Here is a 15,423-nt window from a genome sequence, read left to right on the forward strand (position 1 = left end):
CACCTGAAATGCTGATCAGTGCTGCCCAACCAGGTGGAAGACAGCAACTGCCTACACTGTTCTGCAGACATAGAGGAAGGACATGGACAGCACACCTCTGCCCCCAGCTAGAAGGTTGAGCACTGGCCAAAGAAAACCACTGTGGGAGCAAGGGTAGCCACTCGCTTCTCACGGAGCACAAACCAGGAAGGGGAGAGCACCACAAGGCATGACGTCATGTGGCAGCATCTGCCCCGCACAGCACTACCCAAGTGGGAGGGCGCCCCAGCACACATCCGCCACTAGCCCAAAGACACAGCCTGGGCACCATCACCTGCCCAGTAGACCACAGTTCCCAACCTAAATTATCAGCCTGCCCGTCTGCACACCCGTGGGCGGCCCCACGCAATCCACACAATGCATCCCTACAGCCACTGGGCCCAAATACATCCCTGGGGGTGGGAGAGAGGCCTACCTAAGGAAAGAGCCAACCCCCCCCCCCCCCAAGTAATCTGGCTGCCACAGCCCATGAGGAGGGTGCAGGGCAAACATGGTCAGCAGGAGCCCAGTAGATGAGGGAAGGGGTTGCAACAAGTCCCCTGACCAGCCATATGCTCTGCGGTCCTATTGGGAGAGACGGCAATAGCTCAAGGGGGAGGGTGTCCAGCAGGGACCAACCAGCCCTGTACCCATAACCACCCAGGGGGAGGCATTCAGGGAGCCCAAGGTCCCCCAAAACGTGGAGGGGATCCCGCAGGGCCAACTACCCCAGGGAGTACCCCCGCCCCACACTGCACCCAGGTAGGGAAAGGGGAGACATCTACTCCTCAACACCAAAGTGGGGGGCTTTCGGCCAGGATAGCCCTGTGGCACTGACGTCAGGTCATATGTGCTCCCGCAAGACATTTAACTTGCTGGTCGCCCTGGTTTAGGATAGGGTTTATCACAGCCAACCCAGGCCAGATTAGGGCAAACACTGGATCTAGTTTATCCAGCCTATCGCCCAGCAATTGAAGATCTCTGCAGGAAAATTTAAATAAATCTATGGAACCAAAGGTTCCAGGAGGGAAATAGGTTCCTAGTCATGAAACACTAAGCAGAAATAACTGGCTTGCCTAGAGCAGAAAGGGGGTTTATAGCAGAAAGGACTGCCCATAGGCGGTGCTGTGTTCTTTTTGTGCCTATTGTCCTACTCCTGTAGGTGGTGCTATAAACCCAATGGTCAAAATTGAACAGAAGTTGTGTCCTTCAATGACAGACATTCAAAGACAAAATAGCTTTTTTCAAGTAGTTATTTGTATAAACATTGCCATGCTCTCCACGTCCCGATGCCTGGGCTACTGAACAAGTTACTCAAGAATTGTATAGCCTGGGCTACTGAACAAGTTACTCAAGAATTGTATAGTGGGGAAAGAGTTAGGTTATGACTAATCTATAATACACACTTGAATGGATGTGCCTTTTTTTCCCTGCAGAAACTAGGGGAGGGGGCACAGACTATTTTTCAAGCCATGGTGCATTTATAAAAAACAAAAGATGCTGCACAAAATTGTAACATTACAGTGCTGTTGTTTTACATGCCACTTACACATAACAACAATACATGAAATTGCGTACATTATTAACAATGTGAACATCAGTGACAACTCTTATCCTCAGCCCATTCAAGCTCCAATTTCTAGACTGTGGGTACACAGCGCTTCCAAGATATATTGTATTCAGCATCCTTCTGTTGCAAGAACTCCAGAAAGCATATACAGTTAGGTCCATATATATTTGGACACAGGCACAATTTTGGAAGAAAAAGTATTCACAATAGTGATACCTCTAGCGCTTGCTAATCCCTAGTGGAAAATTACAATATGTGCTAAAAATTCATAGTGGATATAATTAATAAATAAACATGAAAATAAATCACTTCAAAAATAACTTAAAAATAATAGTCCATCCAATATGTAGTGATAAGTCAATCAACATTAATAATACACCATAAAATTGATAAAGTCCAAATCCAATAATTTTGTAATAAAGTGCTGGTGCTTCTTCCTTAATAACTGGTGCTTCCTTTCCCGTGATAAATAAATAAATAAATTGCCCACTCACCAGATGTTGTGGGTTCTATATGTCTTATGACATTAGAACCTAACTTGCTTCAATAGAAAATCCTTTCCAGGTTCGGGTTCCCTCTCCCTGGGTATGGACAGGCCGTTCGGTTAATACTCCACCATGGGATGAGTCTCCTCCAACCACGGGCCAAAGTATGAGATGTATTCCCTGCAAATCACCAGATGTTGTGGGTTCTATATGTCTTATGACATTAGAACCTAACTTGCTTCAATAGAAAATCCTTTCCAGGTTCGGGTTCCCTCTCCCTGGGTATGGACAGGCCGTTCGGTTAATACTCCACCATGGGATGAGTCTCCTCCAACCACGGGCCAAAGTATGAGATGTATTCCCTGCAAATCACCTCCAATCACAAGCCGTGATGGGGGAATAAATGGATAGTGTGGTATTGCTTTTCAAAGTTTTATTGCACACACCAAAAAACAATATTGCACACTCAACGGTCAAATCCGTAAACTCCAAAAGTGATAAAAGCAGGTGTCATACACTTCCACATCTTCAAAAACAATATTCAGCAAAGTGAAATAGAAGAAAAACCGTGCTCAATCCAAAAAAATGGCAGACAAACAGGACAGGATCGTCATACACGTGTGCTGGAGAGTGGAGAGCGGTAGTTCCGGCTTGCGTTCCACTCAACAACGTACGACGTCACGGCGTGCGTTCCACCTAACGCGTTTCGTCATTGGTTCAGACGTCTTCAGAGGTGGAGTCACACGTCTAGCTCAACCCTTATATGCCGGAGCTGCCGCTCTGCACTGCGCACGACTCCGCCCAGTTAATTACTCTGTCGGAAACAGGAAATTACTCCCGTGTCCCCGCAATAACATTGTGCTATGTAAACCAAGAAAATCATAACAAAATATCTTTGTGCTATTTCAAAATGTAATTGTTAAACCGGCTCTCATTTTCCCCTAGATTAATAGCGCTTGACATTCATAGTGTATGTGTACTATTTTATTTATTATTTCACAATAATACTTTTATTAATATTAAAAATTATCTATAAAAATTATTTTTTAAACTTTATTTGTAAACCTAAAATAACATTATGACCAATCTTTATGAGGTTTTGTGGCATGTAATTACCTTTATAAATGTATAGAGTTTTTTTAAAACTTTCTTTTATTTAAAAGAATATAATTTATTAAATCAATACTTTTACTAATATGTTATGTGGATATATTTAAACATTATATTCTATTATATATTACATATTTGTTGTATAAATTACGTAGATCCAGAAAAGTATATATAAGTATGATTAAAAATTATATTAAAAAATATTTAAAATATTATTATAAAGATTTTTAAAATTTACAAAAATTGAGCGGAAATATAAATATTAAGAGAATCTATGGATTTTATATAAAACAGTTAATATCCATGTCAACGTTCATACCATTGGGTTGCAAGGTGGAAAGTTCATAAATCCACCGAGATTCATTTTGGGAGACAGCAATTCGCATGTTACTGCCCCTCCAGTTCTGCTCAATCTTGTCGATGCCCAGAATAGTAAGAAAGGTGGGGTCCCTATTATGTACCAATCTAAAATGTAGGGAAAGGCTGTGCTTTTTAAATCCTTTCTTAATGTTGGCGATGTGTTCGCCCATACGCACCCTAAGTTCTCTTGTGGTGCGACCAACGTATTGAAGCCCACATGGGCAAGTGAGGAGGTAAGTGACATGGGTACTACGGCATGTGATTAATTTCTTTATATTATATTTATTTTTAGTCACATTTGATTGAAATTCAAGTACTTGTCGTTTTCGGGTTTTCACAGTTCTGCATGATTTGCACCTTCCGCATGAATAAAATCCTTTGTAATCTAAAAAAGTTAAAAGTTTCTTAGGGGATCCGGAACATTTTTCACCAGTTTGTCTCTGAGGTTGGGTCCTCTTCGATAAACAAACTTCGGGCGAGTTGGGATAACCCCCCTCAACTTTTCATCTCTCAAAAGAAGGTGCCAATGCTTTTTTATGATGTCTTCCACTTCCTTAAATCTTACGTTGTATTGTGTGATGAAGTTCAGAGAGTAATCCGAATTTTCTTTTTTCTTATCTTTTAGAAGTGTTTCTCTGTTCATACCTCTTACATCTTCTCTAACTCTTTCCAATATATTTCTTTTGTATCCTTTTTCTTGGAACCTATCCAGTATCATATTCGATTGGGTAATGTAATCCTGTTCATTGCTGCAATTCCTCCTTAGGCGCATCAGTTGTCCCTTAGGGATTCCTTTTATCCAGTTAGGGTGGTGTCCACTATGAGTAGGGATATATCCATTCCTATCTGTTGCTTTAAAGTGCGTCTTAGTGCAGAGTCCATTTTCTCCTTTAAATATGGTAAGGTCCAGGTAGTGTATTTCATTTTTATCCCATGTTCCACTAAATTTTATTTTGTAACGGTGGATGTTCAAATCTTCTATATATTGCCTCAGAGTTTCTTCCGATCCTTTCTAAACGATGATCACATCATCTATATACCTTCGGTACATTACCAGTTCATCTCGTTTTTTACCCCAGATTTCTTCTTTTTCCCACTTACTAAGAAAAAGATTGGCTACACTCGGTGCGTAGCGGACGCCCATAGCAACTCCTTTGTGTTGGCGATAGTATTCACCCTGGTGCCAGAAATAATTCCTCTTCATTGTCATCTTTAGAAGTTTCAAAATGAATTCTTTTTGTTCCGATTCCAACTCTAATTGGTCTTCTATGGCCCATTTTGTGGCTGATAGGGCATCCTCTTGTTCAATGTTCGTGTATAACGATTCCACATCTACTGTGGCTAAGATGATGTCTTCGTTCTCCCACGTGTGTGAATCGATAAGATTGATAAGATGTTTGCTATCTCTGAGGTGTGATGGATATTTTGTAACCAGAGGTTTCAGATAGGTGTCTAGGTACTCTCCTATGCGTGAGAAAAGGGAGTCTATCCCGCTGATTATGGGCCTGCCTGGCGGTTTTTCAGGATTCTTATGGACCTTAGGGAGTTGATAAATGACAGGCGTCCGAGGGGCTTCGGGAAGTAGATACCGATATTCTTTGTTGGTAAGTATTCCCTTTTTGTGTGCCCTCTTCAGGTATTTTTTACATTTCTTTCTATATATATTTAAAGGATTACTCGTGAGTTTTGTGTAGGTTTCTTCATCATGCACTAATTTATTAAGTTCTTCATAGTAGTCCTCTTTCCTTAGGATTACTATGCCCCCACCTTTGTCCGCGGGGCGAATGACAACGTTTTTCCTTTGTTCCAATTCACGTATACCCATATTAATGTTTTCTTTAGGTTTATGCCACTTTTTATTCATCGATTTCAAATCTTGCTCGACCATTGATTTAAACGTATCCACAAAGTGATTATTGGTACATTTTGGGTTAAACGTTGATTTATTCTTTAATCCGCTATTCACATATTTGTTATCATTGGTTAAAATTTTAAAATCAGGTTTATTTAAAAAATGTTTCTTTATATTAATTTTTCTGGTAAATTTCTGAATATCCACAAAAACTTTAAAAGGATCTAGAAGTTGGTCAGGGGCATACTTAAGACCCATATCTAGTACTTGTAGTTCTTTTTCTGAGAATTCAACCCCGCTTAGGTTGAAAATTCCCAGGCCTATTGGGCCCTTTTTCTTTTTGCCCCTGCCCCCTCTGCATCCTCTGCGTCTCTTCCCCCCTCTTGGTCTTTCCGAGGTGGGGGGTGTTGGTTGGGTGGATTCTGGTAGTAAGGTTGGTACCCTTGTTGGGGCGGTGGGGGTTGGGGCTGCCAATGTCCTCCTCTGCCCCCCCTTCCTCTCCCATAATAGGGTTGGTTCCAACCTCTGTTCCAACCTCTGTAACCCCGAGTTGGTCGTTGGTAATATGGTGCCTGATTCACATACCCATTCCACACAGGAGGTTCCCGGTTCTCCCATCCGTGAAAATCCCGATATTGGGGCTTATCAGGGGTGTAATAACCTTGTTGATTGTTCTCAAGAGGTTGGAATGAGTTGTGTGTGGGTAGATTGTATTTTACAGTAGGGTTGGATGATGGTCCAGACCTATGTTTTTCCCTTTGGGTAAATGGTGTCCTTTGTGGTTTTGGACCCCCTGTGGATCTAGGGGTTGGAAGTTGAAAAATTCGTTCCTCTTGCGGGGTAGGGGTTGGAGCCCCTTGAATTACTTCAATATCTCTATCAATAGACGAGGATCTCGATGTAGTGGTATTTTCTATTTTTATCTCTTGACACTTATATACCAGATTCTTATTGTAGTCTCCTATATCTCTTTGATATTTCTTTATTTTCTTTTGTTGCGTATCCCTATCCAGTTTGTCCAAAAAGTCTTTCAGATGTTTATGCTTATCTTTATATTCATTAGAATTATTATATGGCTCTAAATCCTCCTTTAGATTTTTAATATTTTCATTTATTTTATTTAATTTTGCTTTTCTTCTCTTTACAATAAGTTCTAAAAGACTGTGTTCACATCCCTGGAAGAATAAATACCATTCATCCTCCAGGTCTGCGTCCACCATACCATCATTAGGAGCTAATTCCCATCTCAATCTCCTGGGCGTCATTTTATCCTTTATATATTTTTCTAGTGTCAAAATGTCCCACCAGGTACGTATTTGTTTATCCATATTACTGTTTAGGGATTTAAAAAGCTGATCCATAGTTTTATCTATCTTTAGTGGGGCTAATCCTGAAAAAATGCTATCCACATCCACTTTCTTGTTATTAACATAGTTGAAGATATCAAAAGTCTCCATGGCTGCGCAGTATTGTGGTAGAAGTGGCAAAAAAATATACTATGTATATTAGCGCGCCAGAGAGGCAGTGACCGTAGCCTGGTTAAGATTTATGTAAATAAGTAAATTAATTGTGATAATTAAGTGCAGCTGCTAGTAAAGTGCGGGTGCAAATTGGAAGAAAAAGTATTCACAATAGTGATACCTCTAGCGCTTGCTAATCCCTAGTGGAAAATTACAATATGTGCTAAAAATTCATAGTGGATATAATTAATAAATAAACATGAAAATAAATCACTTCAAAAATAACTTAAAAATAATAGTCCATCCAATATGTAGTGATAAGTCAATCAACATTAATAATAAACCATAAAATTGATAAAGTCCAAATCCAATAATTTTGTAATAAAGTGCTGGTGCTTCTTCCTTAATAACTGGTGCTTCCTTTCCCGTGATAAATAAATAAATAAATTGCCCACTCACCAGATGTTGTGGGTTCTATATGTCTTATGACATTAGAACCTAACTTGCTTCAATAGAAAATCCTTTCCAGGTTCGGGTTCCCTCTCCCTGGGTATGGACAGGCCGTTCGGTTAATACTCCACCATGGGATGAGTCTCCTCCAACCACGGGCCAAAGTATGAGATGTATTCCCTGCAAATCACCAGATGTTGTGGGTTCTATATGTCTTATGACATTAGAACCTAACTTGCTTCAATAGAAAATCCTTTCCAGGTTCGGGTTCCCTCTCCCTGGTTCCCTCTCTCTGGTATGCCACCAGAATAAAATTAAAATGACACAATCCAAATGAATTTAAAGTGCAGACTTTCAGCTTTAATTCAAGGGGTTGAACATAAATATCAACTACAAAGTTTAGGAACTGCAACTATTTTTATACACAATCCCCCCATTTTCAGGGGCTCAAATGTAATTGGACAAATGAATATAATCATAAATAAAATGTTCATTTTTAATATTTTGTTAAGAATTCTTTACCGGCAATGACTGCCTTATGTCTGGAACCCGTGGACATTACCAAAGACTGGGTCCTCCTTTCTGATGCTTTACCAGGCTCTTACTGCAGCTGTCTTCAGTTGTTCTTTATGGGTCTTTATGCCTTTAGTTTTGCCTTCAGCAAATAAAATGCATTCTCAATTGCGGTGAGATAAGGTGATTGACACGGCCATTGCAGAATATTCCTCTTTTCCTTCAAAAGCTTCTGGGTTGCTTTTGCAGTGTGTTTTGGGTCATTTCCCATCTATACTGTGAAGCACCATCCAATCAACTTTGCTGCATTTGGCTGAATCTGGGCTGACAGGATCTCTCTAAACACTGCAGAATTAATCCAGCTGCTTCTGTCTTTTTTCACATCATCAATAAACACCAATGACCCAGTGCCACTGGAAGCCATGCAAGCCCATGCCATCACACTGCCTCCACCATGTTTTACAAATGACGTTGTGTGCTTTGGATCATGAGCTGTTCCAAGCCTTTTCCACACTTTTTTCTTCCCATCATTCTGGTACAGATTATTCTTAGTTTCATCCATCCAAAGAATGCTTTTCCGGAACTGGTCTGGCCTTTTTAGATCTGGCTTTTATATTCTTCAGGCTTATGCAGGGTTTGCACCTTGTGATGAACCCTCTGTATTTGCTCTCACAAAGTCTTCTCTTAAATTAAGACTTTGACAATGATGTTGAGAATGGGTTTTTCTTTACCATAGAGAGGATCCTGCGATCATCCACCACGGTTGTCTTCCCTGGACGTCCAGGCCTTTTTTATGTTGCTGAGCTCACCAGTGCGTTCTTCTTTCCCCAGAATGTGCCAAACTGTTGATTTGGCCACTCATAATGTTGCTGCTAAAGGCCCGTACACACGTACCGATCGTCGGCATACAAACGTCGGTGGACGAAGGATCTGCCGATTGTACGCGTGTTAGTATGGTGCCTCCGACAGATGTCTGCGCACAATCCGCGGACAAAAGTCTTTCGTGCAAACATGAAAATATTTGTATGCCGACACCAGAACGGACGATTGTTCGCCTGTCAGTACACAATTCGGCCGACAGACCGCAGATTTGCAAGACTGGGCATGCTCAGAAAATAGAAAACACAGGGAAAGTTAACCATTACATGACATCACTTCTGCAGTCGGCGGACAAAATTCTTGTGCTGTCCTTGTGCTGTCTTTGCACTTTTCAGCAGACACCGACATCCCGGGGAGAAAAGAGGAACATTTGTAAGCCGACCATCGGTACGTGTGTACGGGGCTTAACTCTCAGATGGATTTGTTTTGTTTTTGAAGCCTTATAATGGCCTGTTTCACTTGCATAGACAGCTCCTTTGAACGCATAATGTAGGTTCACAGCAATAGATTGCAAATGCAAATACCACACTTAGAATCAACTCCAGACCTTTTACCTGCTTAATTGATGAAGAAATGATGAAGGAGTAGCCCACACCTGACCATGAAACAGCTTTTGATTCAACTGTCCAATTACTTTTGGTTCCTTCGAAAAATGGGGGATGTCTATTCTTAAGACCTGTAATTCCCAAACCCTTGCATCCAATTTATATATAGATACCCTCAAATAAACCTAAGAGTGTGCACTTTTAGCCCAAATCCATTATATAACTATAGCTTGAATATGTTTTGGTAAATACCTGAAAAAAAACAAAAATTGTGTCCAAATATGTATTGACTTAACTGTACATTTGTGCCAAATGCAAATGTGTGTAAGGACCACCAGCAACTATGTGCAAACCACACCTTGATGCTCACAATCAAGTAGTATATTCAAGGGGCTCCCTGGGGTCATGGGCGGCATTTCTTGGATGCATGGGGAGTGTTCTCCCCTTGCCGTCTAATGCTCAATGGCTTCGCCTACATCTGCGCTGTCAAATGTCCGGATTTCCGGCTGTGTCCTGCGCATGAGCGGCGCACGACGAGGTGGAGCCGCAAGATCAGTCAGGCCGAGTGACATCAGGCGCTGATTCTGGCGTTAGCAAATCACTTGGTCGAGGTGTATCTAAGCCAGACCGGCCCCAGAGCCGGTCTGCCAACTCTAGCGGGGGCTTATTGCCTCAATGTGAGGACCCCTGAGAGTAACCATTCACAAGAAGAGGAAAGCCTGTGGCATGCTACTGCAACTAGGACTCAATCATTAACAGGTAAAAATGGAGGAGGCTACCCTTGAAAACATATTTAACTCTGCATATGATGTTGTTACTCTAACGGCCATAATATTTATTTATTTTTATCCATGAAAGATTTCATAATAATCAGCTTGGTCTCAATCTTGTATTCACTAATGTGATATAAGCTCAACAAGGTAGGACTTAATATGGTCTCTATAGATAAGTTAGTGAATAGTAAAATTAACCAATAACACATGATTATCCACATGTAGGATTAATAGATGGATTGTTATTACAAGTTTACTAAAGCATAGAGTACTAGATCTATTAAGCAACCTACCCTAAAGGATAACACCACATCTATATCCTGGCATCAATAAAGTTGATGGTAAGAACTTTCATATGGGATGATTATACCGTACCCACACCATGTATGTTGCAATTTCTATTTACACATTAATACTCCTTAACCTTTTAGCTATTAAATATCCTGGTAACACGTGGCCATATATTATACAATAATATATTATTACTCTTAGATGCACACCCACCTCCACACTTTTGGGATGAACTCAGCCTTCCACCCGCTCAGCTGAAATAATCTTTTATAAAATACTCTTTTATAAAATATTTTTTATCCCTGTAGAAATAAGACTGTGACTACTGGTAGGTAGAGTGTTAATTGATGAAGTGAAGATAACGTTTATCTAGACAAAAAGTATTGTGTATAAGATTATATTTACTCTTGTTTACCTCTATAGAAAATTGACTAGCCCACTTGACAAATTCCTGAAGAAGCGCAAAAGCGTGAAACATGTAGAATCCAGTGTCATCTATTGAATCCACCTCACCACTATTGGATACAGGTTTCCATCTGTACAACACCCCACCCTTTGGGGTTGGGGTTAGGTACTCGGTAGGTTGTTTCCCAACACCGGGTAGAAAGGTGGTGTTCAGGGTCATTTATATCTTAGAGGATTTTTTGTATATTATGCACACCCTTTAGTGTCCTGTTACTTCACTCAGGAGACCGGGCTGCAGCTACCGCACATTTCATCTGGAGATCCCCGCAAGACCATAACTTGATGCCTATATGTCGTGATTCACATGTGAGTGTAAAATCTACTTCTTATTAAAGTAATATCTTGAACGTATTACACCATGCAAGGTCTCTTTTTCCTACATGTGACTAGACATATGCCGGTTTTCGGTAATTCGATATATCGCGGTATTGCATAGCCACGGTATTGTTATTGTGGCATTTTTAAAATACCGAGTTTCTCTGTCAAGTCTGCCTGACTTGTGAATTGATACATTTCAGTGAGCTGGATGACTCATTCACTCACACAGCTAACCCCTTTCAGCATTAAGTCTCCTAACTATAAACAAAAATGATTACATTTGTATCTTTTCCTTCCCTCTGCCAGGGAGAAAGGAAGTTTAACCTCTTAAAGACTGGATCTTTTTCTGACACTTGTTGCTTGCAAGTTAAAATCAGTTTTTTTTTTGCTAGAAAAGTACTTAGAACCCCCAAACATTTTATATATATTTTTTAGCAGAGACCCTACAGACTAAAATGGCGATTGTTGTAATATTTTATGTCACACTGTATTTGCGCAGCAGTCTTTCAAACGCAATGATTAGACTTTAATGAATAAAAAAAAAAAAAAAAAAAAAAAACGTAACAGTAAAGTTATCCCAATTTTTTTTTTTTGTTACACAGAGAATCGTGATCTTTATTCCAAGCTAAAAAATCGTGATTCTCATTTTGGCCAGAATCGTGCAGCTCTTTATATATATATATATATATATATATATAAAGAGCTGCACGATTCTGGCCAAAATGAGAATCACGATTTTTTAGCTTGGAATAAAGATCACGATTCTCTGTGTAACAAAAAAAAAAATTGGGATAACTTTACTGTTACGTTTTTTTTTTTTTTTTTTATATAATATATATATATATATATATATATATATATATATATATATATACATACACACACACACACACGCATAGCAGCCCACATTACATTATATAGCCATCAAGCAGTGTCTGGCCTACCTGGTGATGACTGGTCCTGGCGCTCTGATCCGATGGCCTGGTCTTTAAAGGGGCAAATCCTTGCGATCCAGAAGTGGTTAAACCTGCAGGAGGACCGGTGTTTTTATCTATTAATGACTTTACTATTGCTTTAGGCCTGGTTCACATGTATGCGGGTTGGGGGCCCACATTTGCACAGGCATAGCAGCCCATTGATGTGAATGGGCTTGAGCTGCTATGCCTGCGTTTTCAGCTGAAAAAAGGTGCATGCAGAATTTAAAAAAATGCAGTGGCCATGAAATCCATCCTTCTTTTGCACCATGCGACTTACCTGCCGTTGCTGCACACGCAAACTGTTTTTAAATGCCGTGCCCACGTATACAAAAAATGCAGAAAGCTTGCCAGAGCAGGAACTGCAGGTTAGTCGCATGGTGCAAAAGCAGGATGGATTTCAAGGCCACTGAATTTTAAAAAAATGCTGCATGCACCTTTTTTCTGCGGAAAATGAGGGCATAGCAGCCCGTTCAAATCAATGGGCTGCTATGCCTGTGTAAATGTGGGCCGCCAACCCGCATACATGTGAACCACCAACCCGCATACATGTGAACCAGGCCTAAAGCAATAGTAAAGTCATTTATAAACAACACCTCCTTCAGGTTTAACCACTTCTTGACCACAAGGATTTGCCCTCTTAATGACCAGGCCATCGGATCGGAGCCGAGCGCCAGGACCAGTTATCACCAGTTAGGCCAGACACTGCTTGATGACCTATTTTAGGCCTGGTTCACAGAGTCTGTACTGACTGACTATATAATAATGTGCATAAGTGAACCAAAGCCCCTAAATTCAGCAATGAAATTGAAGTGAGGTGGAAATTTAATAATTTAAATTTAATAATAGAATACCGTGATAATACCGTATACCGTGGCAAAACCTTAATCAATTAATCGCAGCATGAAAATCTGATACCGTCACAAGCCTACATGTGACATGACTATATGTCCCCACGAGAGGATATTGTTTGATGGTACTAAGGCAGTTCTTTGCTGGAGGTGATCCTTTACATGTACAAGAATCGAGGAGTGCTATGGAGTGTGAGGAGCCCTTGTTGCAAGCGCTATATGATCTCTGTCATGTGGATCATATAAGTCTGGTAAGAGGCTATTACTTTGGGTGTTTTGGTGAAGGTCACATCTATTCAACACACCACCTGAGCTTCCTGTTGGACGTTTTTCCTCTCCACGGACTCTTCTTTCACTGTTTTTCTAGTGTACATTGATATATTGTGACACTATGTATCTAATATAGATTGCTCATTTTTTTGTGTTTTCCACCAAGCGCTGCATACTCTTGTTTTCATTTAATATGATGTTGTATATACATTTTAATGATGAGATATTTCTATATATTTTTTAATAACAAATTTAATAAAATATATTTTTTTACCAAATATGTTGTTAGTCATGGTGTGGCATTAAAGAACCAGAAGTGTGTTCCAGAGCTGGTATCCTTATAGATATAATACCTGTTGTTTTACATGATCTTATTTTATGCATGTAAGTGCATATTTTTTAAAATAAATGAAGGTGATTTAATTTACTCCACTATGGCAGTTCTCTTGTCATCTTGCTAGCTTGTCTGAGTTGGGTGTGCATAGAGCATACATGTGGAGAGGTCCCAGGTCTTAAAGGACCAGATACTGCACTTATATGTTGACATTTGCAGAAGGCCTGGCAAAGTCGGGAGAATGGAAATTGATGCATTTTAACGAATAGTAAGTGCTATATGACCCAAATTGTTTTTTAGGTCATACAGAGAAGGAGAGTGGATTGTGAGCACGTGGGGTGGGGTTTACACATAGTTGGTGGCGTTCCTTCCTGAACCTCTGGCACAAATGTATATGCTTTCTGGATTTCTTGCAACACACGGATGCTGAATACAATATACCTTGGGACCACTGTTTACCCACTGTCTGTCTATAATTTGGAGCTTAGGTGGACTGAACTTATACAGTGTCTTGAAAAGGTATTCATACCCCTTGATATTTTCCACATTTTGTTATGTTACAACCAAAAACAAATTTATTTTTATTGGATTTTATGTGATATACCAACACAAAATGGCACATAATTGTGAAGTGGAAGGAAAATGATAAACGGTTTTCAAAATGTTTTACAAATAAATATCTGAACAGTGGAGTGTGCATTTACATTCAGCCCCCTTTACTCTGATACCCCTAACTAAAATCTAGTGAAACCAATTGCCTTTAGCAGTCACCTAATTAGAAAAATAGAGTCCACCTCTGTATAATTTAATCTCAGTATGAATACAGCTGTTCAGTGAAGCCCTCAGAGGTTTGTTAGAAAAAAAAAACGCATCATGAAGGCCAAGGAGCACACCAGACAGGTAATGGATAAAGTTGTGGAGAAGTTTAAAGCAGCGTTAGGTTATAAAAAAAATATCCCAAACTTTGAACATCTCACGAAGCACTATTCAATCCAGCAAATCCCGAAAATGGAAAGAGTATGGGACAACTGCAACCCTACCAAGACATGGCCATCCACCCAAACTGACAGGCCGGGCAAAGAGAGCATTAATCAGAGAAGCAGCCAAGAGGCCCTTGGTAACTCTGGAAGAGCTGCAGAGATCCACAGAAGAGTGGCAAGGAGAAAGCCATTGTTGAAAGAAAGCCATAAGAAGTCTAGATTGCAGTTTGTGAGGCGCCATGTGGGGGACACAGCAAACATGTGGAAGAAGGTGCTCTAGTCAGATGAGACCAAAATTGAACTTTTTGGCATAAAAACAAAACACTATGTGTGGCAGAAAACTAACACTGCACATCACCCTGAACACACCATCCACATGGTGGTATCATGTTGGGGGGATGCTTTTCTTCAGCAGGGACAGGGAAGCTGGTCAGTGGTGATGGGAAGATGGATGGAGCCAAATACAGGGCAGTCTTAGAAGAAAACCTGTTAGTCTGCAAAATACTTGAGAATGAGGAGGAGGTTCACTTTCCAGTAGGACAACAACCCTACACATACAGCCAGAGCTACAATGGAATGGTATCGATCAAAGCAAATTCATATGTTAGAATGGCCCAGTCAATGTCCAGACCTAAATCCAATTGAGAATCTGTGTCAAGACTTTAAAATTGCTGTTCACAGACACTCTCCGCCCAATCTGACAGAGCTATTTTGCAAAGAATGGGCAAACATTTCACTCTCTAGATGTGCAAAGATGGTAGAGACATCCCTAAAAAGACTTGCAGCTGTAACTGCAGCAAAAAGTGGTTCTACAAAGTATTGACTCAGGGGGCTGAATACAAAGGCACGCCACAATTTTCAGATATTTTGAAAGTGCCACTTTGTGTTGGTCTATCACATAAAACCCAATAAAATAAATTTACAT

This window comes from Pelophylax lessonae (assembly GCF_965119305.1).
Source record: "Pelophylax lessonae genome assembly, chromosome: 6".
NCBI lineage: Eukaryota > Metazoa > Chordata > Amphibia > Anura > Ranidae > Pelophylax > Pelophylax lessonae.